Below are 14815 nucleotides of genomic sequence, written 5' to 3' on the forward strand. Positions count from 1 at the left end.
CACTGGGTTTTGATCCTACTTCATGTTCTGGCTTTGTGGGAGCCTAGCCAGTTTGGATGTCCACCTTCCTAGACCAAGATGGAGCGGGGAGGACTTTGGACTTTCCACAGGGCAGGGAACCCTGACTGCCCCTCAGACTGGAGGGGGGGGGGGGGGGGGGGGGGGGGGAGGGGGAGAGGAGAGGGAGGGGGGGGGAAAAGGGAGACGGGGAGGGAAATGGGAGGCGGGGAGGAGGCGGAAATCTTTTTTTTTTCATTAAAAAATTATATTTAAAAAAAAAGAGAAAATGGTTTCTCGTTCTGAAATGAGGAGAGAACAGGAAGTCAGTTTGGGATGTATTTGATAAATTACAACCAGAGGTAGTGGATGCTTGCAGTGAGCTAGTATTGTCGGGAAAAAACAAGGCTATTGAATTCATGAATCCTCAGTAGTTGTAGCTGCATGCCCAAGATCTGTACATAATAAGTTACCACAAATCCCAGCACAGATGGAGGAGAGGTGTTTATGTGAGGAACTGCTGGCAATTTATGGATGCTTTTCTGCCCCTTACATTTCTTTAAGGTTGTCATCCCTGAGAAGATCTGCGATCCTTACATGATACATACACACAACACAAATCAAACTCAGTAGGTTGGAGGGGGAAAGTTCGTGAACAGGTGTGGTAGGGATGGTGGATGAATTGGAAGATAAAGAATGGGGGCATGGATTTGAGCAAAATGTATTATATGTATGTATGGAATTATCAAATAGTAAAATTACTTAAAAATAAAAACAAAAAGAAAGAACCGTTGGACTTTAAATGTGTCAAATAATAGTTGAATTTTAAAGCATCATAGTCTAAGGTGAGGCTCACGTGGCAGATATTCTTTTGGCTATCAGCAGGCTCTTATAGGTGGCATTTATTATTGATCATGGATTAAACCTCACTCCTCAGAGAGTGAGGAGAGGAGGTACACCTCAAATATTTACATTTTAAATATGGAAAGAGAAGAAGTAAGTAACAAATAAGGTAGAGATGGACTTTGGAGGGAATTTAGAGGCAAACCATTGTCTGCTGGGGTTGATGCACATACAGTCATTAACTGTGTCAAGTAAGAGGGGGACTGAAAAATGAATTCAGATTAACCATGAGACTCGACTAAGCGACACAGAAATCACTGGCTTTGATGTGGGAGTGTCACATATCAATCTGTTGATTTCATTGGTTAAGTTATAATAAACCAACTGCTTGGCCTCAGCTTAGAACATAGATGGGAGGAGTAAACAGAATAGAATTCTGGGCAGAAGAGGAAGTAAGGTCAGACTCTGCTCTGCTCCAAGAAAGACAAAACAACTCTGCTCTCTGGAGCAGAGACACCATGGACGGAGGCTAGAATCTTCCCGGTAAGCGCACCTTGGGGTGCTTACACAGATCATTAGAAATGGGCTAGTCCAGGTGCGAGAATTAGCCTGTAAGGGCTAGAGTTCATGGGCCAAGCAGTTCTTTAAATGAATACAGTTTGTGTGTTGTTATTTCGGGCGTGAGCTAGCCGAGCGGCTGGGGTGTTGGGGACGCAGCCCCGCCGCTTCATATTTCAACATGGCTTTCTCTAGAGGAGGAAATGTATTAGAGTGGAAGGCCAAATCCTGGCTGGAGAGTCAGGGAAGAATGCAAGTGTCTAATTTGGAAACTGTGTTACAGCTTTATTTTTCTTCTTCAAGGAGTTTGCCTAGAAGTGACAGTTGAGGGATATGCTATAATGTAATGTTTAGCTTTGTGCAAGACTTAGGGAACGTTTGAGTGAAACATTATTTCTTAGAGTAGACAAAACTGATAATGTAAAAATAGGGGCAAAAAGACATTTCAGAGTGCACCCAGTGAAGGAACAGAATTTCACGTACAGAGCACTTTAGCGAGGAACACTGAAGTGCCTTCTACCACCACAAGTGCTTGCAGAGGGCATGACACAGACAGATGTGAGGATATGGTAGTAAGACCTGGAGAAGCTGTTACTCATTTTTAGAGAAGACCAGGGCTTCAATGGAGTAATGCAATATCAAAGAGTGAAAAATTGCTAAGTATTTGACCCGAAGAAGAAATGACTGTGCTGAGGTAATACAATAGGACTGTTAGATAACATCAAGGCCACACCTTGATTTTAAGAACATTTTCTTACTGTACTTATTTCATATTCCCCCCTTTTTGATATGTTTTCACGATAATGCCCTCCTGAATGCAAAGACAGCATTAGTCATTCTGGTTTATCAAAATGCTCATAACTGTCCCACAGACCATAGCATATTTTTTGCTACGTTAGGAATTAAGTACCGAAGAAAAAGAAGAACCACATTGTTACAACATACTGCAATGTTAAGTGCATTTAAACAGACATTTATAGTTTGTAAATTGTATTTTACATTTATGTTTTATGATAATAATTATACTAGGTGTATTTTCTATGGATTAACTACTGTTTATGTATAGATAACTCACTGTACAAGTATTTGTAATTTTTGTGTCCAGACAACTTCTGTTCATATATGTCTACCTTCATTTATATTTATTATATATGTATACTAAGAGGCTACTAGTCTCCATTCTAAGACAAACATTGCTCTATTTCTATAGTCACCCTGTTTCTGAAAGTTTCTTAAACCATATCTTCCTAATGCTTTTCTTACTTTTATAGCCACCTCCCTCCAGTCAAGATTCTCCTGGGTCCTTGGGCAGCAGAAGAGAGGGTGCCTGAACTGGCTTTCTCCCAGAGCCACACTGATGAATATCTTGCATATCACCACAGAACCTTCATCTGGTGATGGATGGAGACAGAGACAAAGACCCATATTGGAGCACTGGACTGAGCACCTAAGGCCCAGATGAAGAGCAGAAGGAGGGAGAACATGAGCAAGGAAGTCAGGACCGCGAGGGGTGAGTCCACCCATGGAGACAGTGTGACTGATCTAATGGGAGCTCACCAAGGCCAGCTGGAGTAGGACTGAATGAGCATGGGATCGAACCGGACTCTCTGAACGTGGCTGACAATGAGGGCTGACTTAGAAGCCAATGATAATGACACCGGGTTTTGATTCTACTGTATGTACTGGCTTTTTGGGAGTCTAGTCTGTTTGGATGTACACCTTCCTAGACCTGAATGGAGGGGAGAGGGCTTTGGACTTCCCACAGGGCAGGGCACACTGACTTCTCTTAGGACTGGAGATGGAGGGAGGAGTGGGGGGAATGGGAGGGAAATGGGGAGATAGGAGGAGGCGTAACTTTTAATAAATAAATAAAAATAAATAAATAATCCAACAATATATAGATTCTCTGTTATTCTCTTAACTCATTGGTCTAGCTTTAATGTCTTTATATTTTATTGTATTTGCTTCATATTATAGATTTAATTACTTCAAATTAATCAATCAGATCATAATCATCTACTAAAATTGTTGTAACTGCCTACAAGATTAAATGAAAAATTTTGCTATTGACCATTAAGTTCAAACGTTGTCTCCCACTTAAGCCGCCATTTCCAGAGAACTAAATTGCGAAGTTTTTTGTTCATCTAACTTCAGTCTTAACACATATTCTATCCTCTTGAATCCTGACTGAATTCTGTGTATGATTATGTATACTCAGTTTTGAAATGTTCAGTACTTCCCCCTGTACCTGTGTGAAGCCCACTGAGTTTCTTGGCTCTTGAGCATTTTTGTTAGAATCATCCCTCACACACATCTACCACTAGTTCTGTTCACATATTATTTTACTTTATTGACTATTTCATAAATACCATAAGTAGATAATACATAAAAGTACTTTGTATAGAGATTTCTTTGTTTCTTATTTGGTATAGAGGTTATCAAACACAAATTTCTCTAAGTCAACATATGAATTCTGGTCTAAAGGACAGCAGGTTGTTGTAGAATCAGAAAAAGGCAATGCTTTAGGTCAAGGCCAGCAGTCATAAGCCTTGAGTTCCAAGTATTGGGAACTCCTGCTTTTTTCAGTCTACCAACCTGAATGTTGATGGCAGCCACTTATATCCTCACCAAAATATCCAGGCTAACGTATGATCAACTATCTGGAAGGTCCCTAATCTGGTTGAGCTGACACATGTAATTAACATCACAAGGGCACTCCTACCATTTGATCATTCATTTTTTTTTTACCATCCCAGTTCACCACTAAAAGTAGCTTACTTCTCTGTATCCCCATAGCATATACTGACTGTCATTTTGAACATTTTCACTTTCAATCTTTTTTTTTAGTTGTTGTTGTTTTTAAGCAGGGTTTCTCTGTGTAGCTTTGGTGCCTGTCCTGGAACTAGCTCTTGTAGGCCAGGCTGGCCTCAAATGCACAGAGGTCTGCATGCCTCTGCCTTTCAAGTGCTGAGTTAAAGGTGTAAGCTACCACCACCCAACATTTTTTTTTTTACCTTCAATATTGTTTGGTACTTTCTGATCAGCAAATTTTAGCAAAGATAAATTTGGGACTTATTTTCTTCTTCTCATACACTTTTGAGAGTATTAATATTTAGAGAATCGTATTTATATATTATAACAATATATTACAACATGCATAACTCATACATCATACACTTGGGATTATATACACATTTTTTGATTTATTTAATGATGAGTTCAATTCAGCAAGAATTACAAAAGATGAAGATTTGGTTTTCCCTTCTTGAAGGCAAAAACACTGTTTTTTCAGTGCAAGACAGAATGAACTATAGTGATGTGTTTAAAGGAGTTCATGCAGTCAGTATCAGTAGTATATGGCCAGTGTAATTGACAACATATTTTGTTCAAACAATACTCAACTAAAGCAGCTATAAATACAAATTCTCTGTCTACTATAAAAACCAAGGGTTCAGAGATCATAGCTCCTATACCAGCAACATAAATATTATCTTAAAACTTTTCAGCAAAGCAGGTATTTTGATCCAAAACTGTGTAAATCAGAAATTCCAGTGGTTGAACACAAAAAATTAGGTAACTCCATGCCTATTGCAATTTAAAACCATTTACTTCAGCTACAAAGAATGAGACATCATATGTAGACTTAATACACTGTATTTCCAAGTTGGGCTTTAGGTTTGAGTGAATTTTTTAAAAAAAAATGGGCACAAGGAAAATTCTCTTTTGGCTTAAACTGTAATTTACTTTCAACAATAGGACTGCTAGCTCTTGCAGATGAGTATCAGGGAGACAAAGAAGCACTGGAAACTTGGGCATGATCTTAAAAACATGGCTTCCCTCAGACAAGATCCTCAAAGACAATGCATGCATAATAAATGCAGGATGCAAGAGAAAATACTGCTTAGCTGTGAGATTTTTAACAGATTGCACCTCAATAATCTAGAGAGTGAAGAACACAGAAGCAGTTGGATGGAAAATCATGGCTAAAGACCAGGGCACCTATAACTTTCTCTCGTTTTATTATTATCGAAAATATAACTTCCAGATGAAAACTAGCTTTCACATGTCTCTAGTCTGATAATATTTGTTTTATAGCCTCACAGAAATATATGTGGGGTTTTGATCTTGGGATAGTCAATAGCTCTCTTCTATAGTTTTATATCTTGCACCCCTTATCTGTGGAAACTGGAAACTCTTAAGACAACCAGGGTGAACTCTCCTAGTCTCATATGTAAAATACCATGATTAACTAATAGAAGGGGAAAAAGAACATATATTTCAATAAGACACCATGAAAATGATGAGCACTTTGTGATTTCTACATTAGCAATGAAGAGATAAGGACAAGGGAAGGTGAAATGGTCTCACCAAAAGTGGCATAAGATGACAGAGTCATAAAAATGATTTTTCACCAGAAGTAATAAATAAAAAGTCCCGAGATTATTTATGAATATTTTAAAGAGAGAAAGAGAGAGAGGGAGAGAGATAGAGGAAGGGAGGGAAAGAGGGAGGGAAGCAGGGAGAAAGAGAGAGATTGCTCACTATAATGAACTCAAGAGAGAAGGATACCAGGTAGGATCAGATGACATATCAGGATCACATGCCTACATGACATTTTAGAGAAAGTTAAAAATGTTAATGTCGTCATTCCTTTAATAGAGTTTGAAAACATGGACTCCATTTCCAAAATATGGTTTTGACAAATTGTGCCTGGTTTCCACCCAGGAAGTGGCTCTCAGGAAGGCTAGAGTGGCAATATGTTGATCAAAGAACAAAACACCCTAGTGTTTGGAATCCAAGGTGGTTTGGTTTGGGTAAGAGTGTAAATACAGGACAGAGAGTGCCAAAAATGACTGCTTCACACTTGTGTACATGTGTAAATCTAATGAAAATATCTGGAACTTCAGGAAATTAAATGTACAGTCTTAACTATAAAATTCTTCTTACTATTTCATACAAAGGTAACTTTTCCTTGAACATACAAAATTAGTCATTACATATTTTAAACATGACTTAGACTTTCAAACTCTGAGTTCTAGTTCTTAGATCACTAATTATTCTAATTTATTAAATCCAATAGGATGCTTTAAATGATTTCATGTGTCTAAGAAAGGGTATAAACCCTGTAAGTGAAACTATGTGAATGAATCAAAGCTTCTGCTAAAATAAGTAAGTAAATAAATAAATAAATAAAAATTAAAGACAAGGTAAAGAAACTTTTGACAAAGAGTATCTTCGAGGTAAAAAATCAAATAATGACATAAAGGAATCATCAAGCGCTGTAAACAATCAGTATGGTAGCACACACCTGTAATCCCAGCACATGTGAGGCGGAGGCAGGTGGATGTCAGTGAGTTCACAGCCAGCCTGGTCTAATCAAGTGAATTTCAGGATAGTCAGGACAGTTACACAGAGAAACTCTGTCTTGAAAAACCGAAAAATAAAAGAAAATGAAAGAAAGAAAGAGAGAAAGAGATTTGTAAACATTTGAAGAGCAAAGCTAAAGGAAAAGAGAAATGTAGATACACAAGATAGCCCAGAGATGCTCCATTGGCTAAGATAACTTACTGTTTCGTGCCCAGCATTCATGGGAGGAACTTATAAACCCTGCTACTCTGGATCCCAAGGATGAAAAGTCTTTTGGACTCTGTAGCCACTTTCATTCCTATGCACTTATTTCCTCACGGGAAAATACACACACAGAACAGAAAAAAAAAATCATATAACTAAAATATTTTAAAAGCATTGTGAAAGTTAATAAAGAAGAAAATTAATTTGAGATGTCAGTTTCACTAAGTTTTACTTATGGAGGACACTAAATATTTCTTCTATTGTAGGTAGACTAAAATTATTAAAATTTAAGTGACCTTTTGGATGACCATATGATTTCTTGATACTATAATACTAATATACCACAATACTATATATGATATATTTATTAAGGCACATTCAGTAAAATGATTCTTTTATGTGGCTATCATGATGTAAGGGAAAAGACTTTTAGCTCTAATGTACTAGAGTTCATATCCCAGTACTTTCTTATTAATTAACCCTGAATACTTCTTCCTTTCTTAGTAAACAAATGGTCAAAAGGATCATTTATATACAATATGTAGCAAAGTAAATTGTTTACAACATATACAAATAATATATAAATATTTTTCTAAGATAATTCAATTAAGCTAAGTATTTTAGGACTGTGTAACTTCACCTCCTGTGACCATGCAAGACTACCAGTACAGGGATTGGTACACCAACCCAGTCATATAACCTTTATCATACAGTCTGTCTGCCCTATGAGATGTGCTTGATTAAGGGTGACATAGAGATTGTGGAGTGGCCAACCAATAACTGGTCCAGCCTGAGACCCATGGCACAAGAATGAGCTCATCTCTGACAATGCCTGGAGTTGTAGGATCCAGAGTGATGATAGCCCAGATACATAGGATAGAACCAAAGTCAACTGTACAAAAAATGTCAATGTAATGATGCCTAATGTAATTCTGTTATACTCATACATCGGTGTCCAGCCCAATAGTCATCGGAGAGGTTTCATCCAGCAACTGATGGAAACAGATGCAGAGACTGGCAGCAAAATATTAGACCCAGTTCAGGAAAACCTACTGAAGAGAGGGAGGAAGGATTGTAGGACTCATAGGGATCAAGGGCATCACAAGAAAACCCACAGAGTCAACTAACTTAGGTTCATAGAATATCACACAGACTGATGGACAGCCAGGGAGCTTGCATTGGACTGACCTAAGCACTCTGCATATATGAAGCTTGGTCTACTTATGGGACACCTAATATTGGGACTGTCTCTGACTCTTCGGTGTTTTTTGAGACCCTATTCCACATACTGGGTTGCCTTGACAAGCTTCAATACCCAGGGAGGTGCTTAGTCTTACTACAACTTGTTATGTCACATTTTAACATCCATGCAAAGCCTACCCCTTTCTCAATAGAAATGGGGAAGGAGAAAATGGAGGTAGGCAAAGGGGGAGGGGTTGGGGAGTGACTGGGAGAAGAGGAGGAAGGGGAATCTGTAGTCAGGATGTAAAATAAAAAAATAATAAATAAATAAACCCGAGTCTCAAGACTTGGTTTTCTCTGAAAATAAATCCTACGTATCTTATTATAAGAGAAATTCTATACAAAGACAGAAATAACTGAGATTTACTATAAAATGTGTATAAATATAAGGTGCAATGAAAATGTATAAATGTATGTTGGTGACTAAGTATTTATTGAAATTTGTAATACATATAAATTAATTTTAATGTATAGAAGACTTTATGAAATATATTTTGGGGAAATATCAAGCATGAATATATATGAAGAGGTTGCATCTGTGGCCTGTTTGATTTTATTTAGACTTTGGTATAAAGACTTATTTCTTAGACTTATTCTATTCAAACAACGCAAATAGGCACTATGGCCATTAATCAACATTCTATAGCCGAAGAAGCATTTCTCGAAATAAATTTTAAAAATATGGCTGAAGAACAGGAAAATATGTAATGATGTCTTCTATCCTACAGGAATAAATCACCATTTTCTGCTTTGTGTGTTTGTCAAGCAGTAAATTTCATAGTAAAAAGGCAAGAGAGAAAGCAGGAGCTCCGTGATGCACCCTCTAGTCCTCATCAATTCGCAGAGAAGGGCTCATTCTTTGGGAATGATTCATATGACATACCAAATCCCACAGACAAAATCTGCTTCTTCTCAATTCCTGCCAAAGGGGTCACAATTGGAATAGCTCACGGCAGTGCATCGTGGGTCGGATCAAGCTTTCATTGCGCCTTGGACTACGATGATTTACGTGTTTTTAATAGTAAAAATAGGAGTCATGAAAAAGCGACGGTTGCCATTTAATAGTTCATATAAAATATGAGCTTTAAGACAAGTGCATTTAATTATAATTTTATAGAGCATAAAATATGAATTATTGCTATTTGTGCAACCCAAACTAGAAGATACATTAGCTTACACTGTATACATTAGAGCGATCAGTATGAACAATTTTGATCAAAGGAATTTGTACGGGTTTTTCTCTTCAACAATCATCGCCTGCATGAACCTATATAGGTTCCCTCTGTGACATGCTCTAATTTATGTCATCTTTTGACAAATGGCAGTTCTGTTGAGAAATTTCATAAGAAATCAACCTTGTTTTTCTCAGTTGTCATTCTAAGTTTAGGAACGATGTAAATGTTTGAAGTGACGAACATTTAAAATCTGTTTTTGATAAATTTTTTTTTTGTTTTTGTTTTCAGAACGTGATAGAAGTACTTTGAATCCAACTGAAGTCCAGAAACTATGCAGAGTAGAGTTTAGAGTAACACTGCTGGAACCGTGATAAAATTACATGTGCACAAAGCCAGTCTAGAAATGAGGTTGGTTTGCATTCCCTGACCTTAAAGCATCCTGGGTTATGGATTTTTAGTCATAGAAAGAATTCTAGAAGAAATACAACCACTTTACGTCTGAGATGTTTTCCTCTTTTGCAGATGGTTTTATAAGTTCCAGCAAGATTCATTCTGTCAAGAATAGACCACTCCACGTTACCTATCATACTTGAGGAATTATTCCTGGCATTTTCTCAAAAATCTTTCCTTGTTGGCGCTGGCTGATTTGTGTGAGGAATAAAAATGTTTGTCTGTGCTTCCACATTTTATACATTAAAAAAAAAATGAAGAGTTGCTCTTGTGATTAGAATCAGAAATGTTCCCCACAGGCTGGTATACTGAGCTGTAACCATTTCCTCAACACTAAGCATAAACCAAACTAGTGCTTGTGGCTGTGGTGACTTTAAAGGGTGGGGCTAACCTTTGGCACTAGGTCACTAGCTGTGGGTCTTTGAAGCTTGTAACACCCTCGTTCTGTTCTACGCGTTGACTTGTGAACAAGCTCCCTCTGATAGCACAAGATGTTCCCTCTACTTTGCTTTATTTACTTTGATGGAATAAAACCTCTTTGAAATCTGACCTCAAATACATTTTTTTTCTTCCCCCACAGTTAAGTCTTTCAGGTATTTTGGTCACAGCAGAAAATATCTCTCTCAGTTTTTTTTTTCTTTTTCTTATCTATATCTTAACAATTTCTCAAGTTGGCTGGTAATAGAACCCACATTTTCTGGACTGAACTCCTGAAGGCTGTCAATATTGTGGAAATGAGAAGAGCCAAAGTCTAACTGTGGCTGTATTTTCTCTGGACAAGTAGGAGTGAGAAGGCATGAGTTGAGGCATTTCACCATCATTCTGGTTGGGAAAGGCAATCTTCTCTAAAATAGAAATAGTGCCTTCTGGTGTGACAAAATGATGAGAGCCAGAAGATAGAGGAAAGGGCTGTGAAATGCTGTCTCTGGGCATGTCACAGCAAACACAACATGATCACACAGTTACTGTGGCTGCTTTCAATGAGCCCACATGAGAATGGGCCTACCACAAGTCAGTTGTGGATCAGGAGGGCTTGCTTCATGAAGCCGACCTCCTCCGTACTGAATTATTGACTACTGATGGGTTGGGGGCATCAGTCACATTCTTGAGTTGTATACCTGCTGGGGAGTCTACCAGACTCTGCTAGATAGTTCCAAAAGGACGGGAACACAGGTGATCCAGATGAATTTCAGTGGCTCTCAGCAACTCTCCAGCCCTCGACCCCAATGAGGATCGGGCAAGAGTAACTAGAGGGAGATTAGAGGGCTGTGATTTACAGCACCATAAATGAATTTTAAATGCCTATAAAACTGTCAGAGAAGAAATTAATAAAAGTTATAGAACTATATCAGCATGTAGAATTGTGATATGCAGAAAAATTTAAAACTTATATAATAGTGCTTTGAAAATATTAAGGTGTGCCATCAAAGTGTAATAAATATGTGTTGTTATAAACTATCATGATTCTAGTGATTGTCCTTCTTTGTCGTTGTTATTTTTGTCTGATTAAGTTATATATAACAATAACAAGTGCTTATAGTCCAGTAGTTCAAATATACTGTATTATTACTATATCTGCATAATTTTAGTTAGTTGACATATTCCTGAAAAACTAGCATGATTAAATTGTTTTATATATTAGGGAATTCCTTTTTCTAACTCATAAATTGAATTTCTCCTGTGTTGATCACTATTCTCTATAATATTTGACCCTTGATATTTTTTAATATTGTAAATATGGTCACCCTAAATTAATCTACATATTCAGTACAATTCCCATAAAATTTCTACCACAATTTTCACAGATCTTCAGAGGATAATTTTTAGCTTTGTATGGAAACAAACAAAAAGATCAAGATAACTAAAACCTTCCTGAATAATAAAAAAAATGCTCAAGGTATCTCCACTGTAATCTTAGACACCAACATGATTACATGTAACTATGGACACCGGCCTTTTTTTTTTAAGAAGCCATAAATACACATTGAAAATTAGACAGCATCTCCAACAAATGGTCATGGACAACCTGGACGGCTGCATGTAGAAGAATCCAAATAGACCCATATTTATCACCCTGCATGAATCTCAACTCCAAATAGATGAATGACCTCAACAAAAACCAGAGACACTGAACCTGACAGAAGAGAAAGTGAGAAATACTGTTGAATTCATTGGCAGAGAAAAAGACTTATGAACAAGCATTAAAATCAACAATTAATAGATGAGAGCCCATTAATTTGAAAAGCTTCTATATGGTAAAGGACACACAGAGAAAAAGCGGTAGCCCACAGAATGGGGAAAAAATTTTCACCAACTGAACATCTAACAGAGCACTAAATTACAAAGTATATACAGGTCTCAAAAACTACAGGTCAAGAAAATAAATAACCCTATGAAAAAATAGTGCAGTTCTAAACAGAGAATTCTCAAAAGAGGGAACTCAAATGGCTGAGAAACGTTTAAAGAAATGCCCAACATTTTTTTATTCATCTGGGGAATGCAAACTGAAGCTACTTTGAGATTTCATCTTACAACTGTCAGAATGACTAAGGTCAATAAAACAGGTGACAACTCATTCAGGCAAGGATGCAGAAAAAGGGCAGTATTCATCCATAGCTGGCGGAAGCACTAACTTTTACAGCTTCTGTGGAACTGGTGTGGCAGTTCATCAGGAAGATATGAATCAATCTACGTCCATGATGTGGGATTCCCCTCTGTGTGTTGTGATTACCATTAACGAATAAAGAACTGTTTTGAGTCTATGGCAGGGAAAATCAGAACCAGGCAGGGAAAACTAGGCTGTATGCTGGGAGAAAGAGGGTGGAGTCAGAGAAATGCTATGGAGCCACTGCCAGAGTTAGACATGCCACTTTAACTGGTAAGCCACAGCCACATGAAGATACACAGGTTAATAGAAATGGGTTAAATTAATATAAGAGTTAGCCAATAAGAAGCTAGAGCTAATGAGCCAAGCAGTGATTTAATTAATACAGTTTTTGTGTGAGTATTTCAGGTCTAAGCTAGCTGGGAATCAACAAGTGGCCTTCTCCTACATGTCCAGGTCCAGCTCTGACACTATCGGGCATATATCTAAAGGACACTTCGTCCTATCACAAGGACACTTGCCTAATTTTGTTTACTACTATTCATGTTAGCCAGAAATTAGAAACAAATTAGATGTCCCTTAACAGATGAATATATAAAGAAAATGTGATACATTTACACAATGGAACACAACTTAGATGTTAAAAAAAAAGAAAATTGTGAAATCCACAGGTAAATGGAAAAAGTAGAAAAAAATTCATCCTGAGTAAGGTAACCCAGACTCAGAAGGACAAATATGATAGGAATTCACTTATGTATATATATATTAGCTGTTAAGTCAATTATAATCAAAGCAACAATAGAGCCAAAGGGGCATTGAGTAAGGGACCAGTAGAGGAAAGATATATCTTCCTAGGAAGGGTAAATCGAATAGAGAGTTATAGATGGATGCAGCAGATTGGAATGGGAAGCTCAAGAAGGGAGGTAGAAAAAAGAGGAGGTGAGGGAGTTATTACAGTGTGAGACAGCTAAAATTAAGGACCACTTGAGCACTAGTATGAAAACCCAATACAGTAGAGCTTCCTAAAATATATACATATATGAAGGTGAGTCTACATGAATAATGGAGACACAGCTCCTACCGAACATCCTTTGTCACCAAAGTTTCCAGTATTGAGATTGGGTTTCATCTTAATTGATTGATTGAGTTGTTGGACAAAGTGATCCCATGGAAACCAAAAACAACCAGACTGCTTTCAAGACCATAGGTGGCTTACCACACACTGACAGGCAGGCTGCAGCACCTATATAACTCACCAAACATGGCGAAGTTGAGCTGGTGCCTACATAGCGTTTTCACCTCTGTGTGTTAACCTCATAAGGACAAGAAGACACTCCAAGCCATAAACACCAAGCCAGTCACAAACTCCTTTGATTCACAATGGTGTCCTAACTGGAAGTTATGTTAGTACGATAGGGAAACAAAGCTTGTGGGAGTGATCAACCAATATCTGACATGAGGCCCACTCAATGAGATTGAACCCACACGAAACACTGTTTGAGGGAGCAAGAACCTGAGACTAGGCAGCCCAGAGATCTAGAATCAAACCAATTACTGCGTCTTAAAACGACAACAATAATAACAAACAAAAAATCCACTTTGCAATAGCAATGAAATGATGTGCCTTCCCAGACCATCACCAGTGAAGTTTCCTAGTGCAGTAGTTGGAAACAAATACAGAGCTGCTCACAGCCAGACATTATGCAGAGAGTGAGAGACCTTAGGACACCCAGTCCTAAACAGAATGTCTCTGTCATTACCTCCCCTCATGGCTCAGGGAAACCTGCAGAAGTGGAGGCAGAAAGAGTGAGAGGGAACCGACGACAACAAGAAAACACCACCTTCTAAATCAACAGGCTAGACGCACCTGTGAACTCACAGAGCCTTAGGCCATATGCATGAAGTTTGCATGGGTCTGTACCAGATGGCATCCTAGAACTGAACGGAAAATCGGACAAGGATCTCCATCCTAATACAGAAGATATCTCCAACTGATAACCACTTGCAAATGAAAAGTTTAGTTTTCTCCAAGGGACTCACTCTTGCGAAATAAAGTACCCTCGGTGGTAGGATGAATCGTGCCGTATCAGGGCTTTTCCTTTTTTGTTTGTTTTGATGTAATCTTATTTATTTTTATTTTTAAGATATATATTTCTCTCCTTTTAACCTAAGATACTCTGCATATATATTATTCATATATATTATGGCTTCTAGTTCAGTGTTTTTTTTTTTTTTTTTTTTTTTGGGATTCCTGAATGTGTGAACCAATTGGCCTCTATGTATCAATTTCCTTCTGTGTTTTTGTGTGTTTTGTCTTACTCTATTGGTTTAGAGGTTTTTGTTTGTTCTTTTTTTTTTTTTTTTTTTTTTTTTT

Source organism: Alexandromys fortis, unplaced genomic scaffold (genome assembly GCF_014885135.2).
Source record: "Alexandromys fortis isolate MF-2015 unplaced genomic scaffold, M_Fortis_MF-2015_v1.1 scaffold_4, whole genome shotgun sequence".
NCBI classification, from domain to species: domain Eukaryota; kingdom Metazoa; phylum Chordata; class Mammalia; order Rodentia; family Cricetidae; genus Alexandromys; species Alexandromys fortis.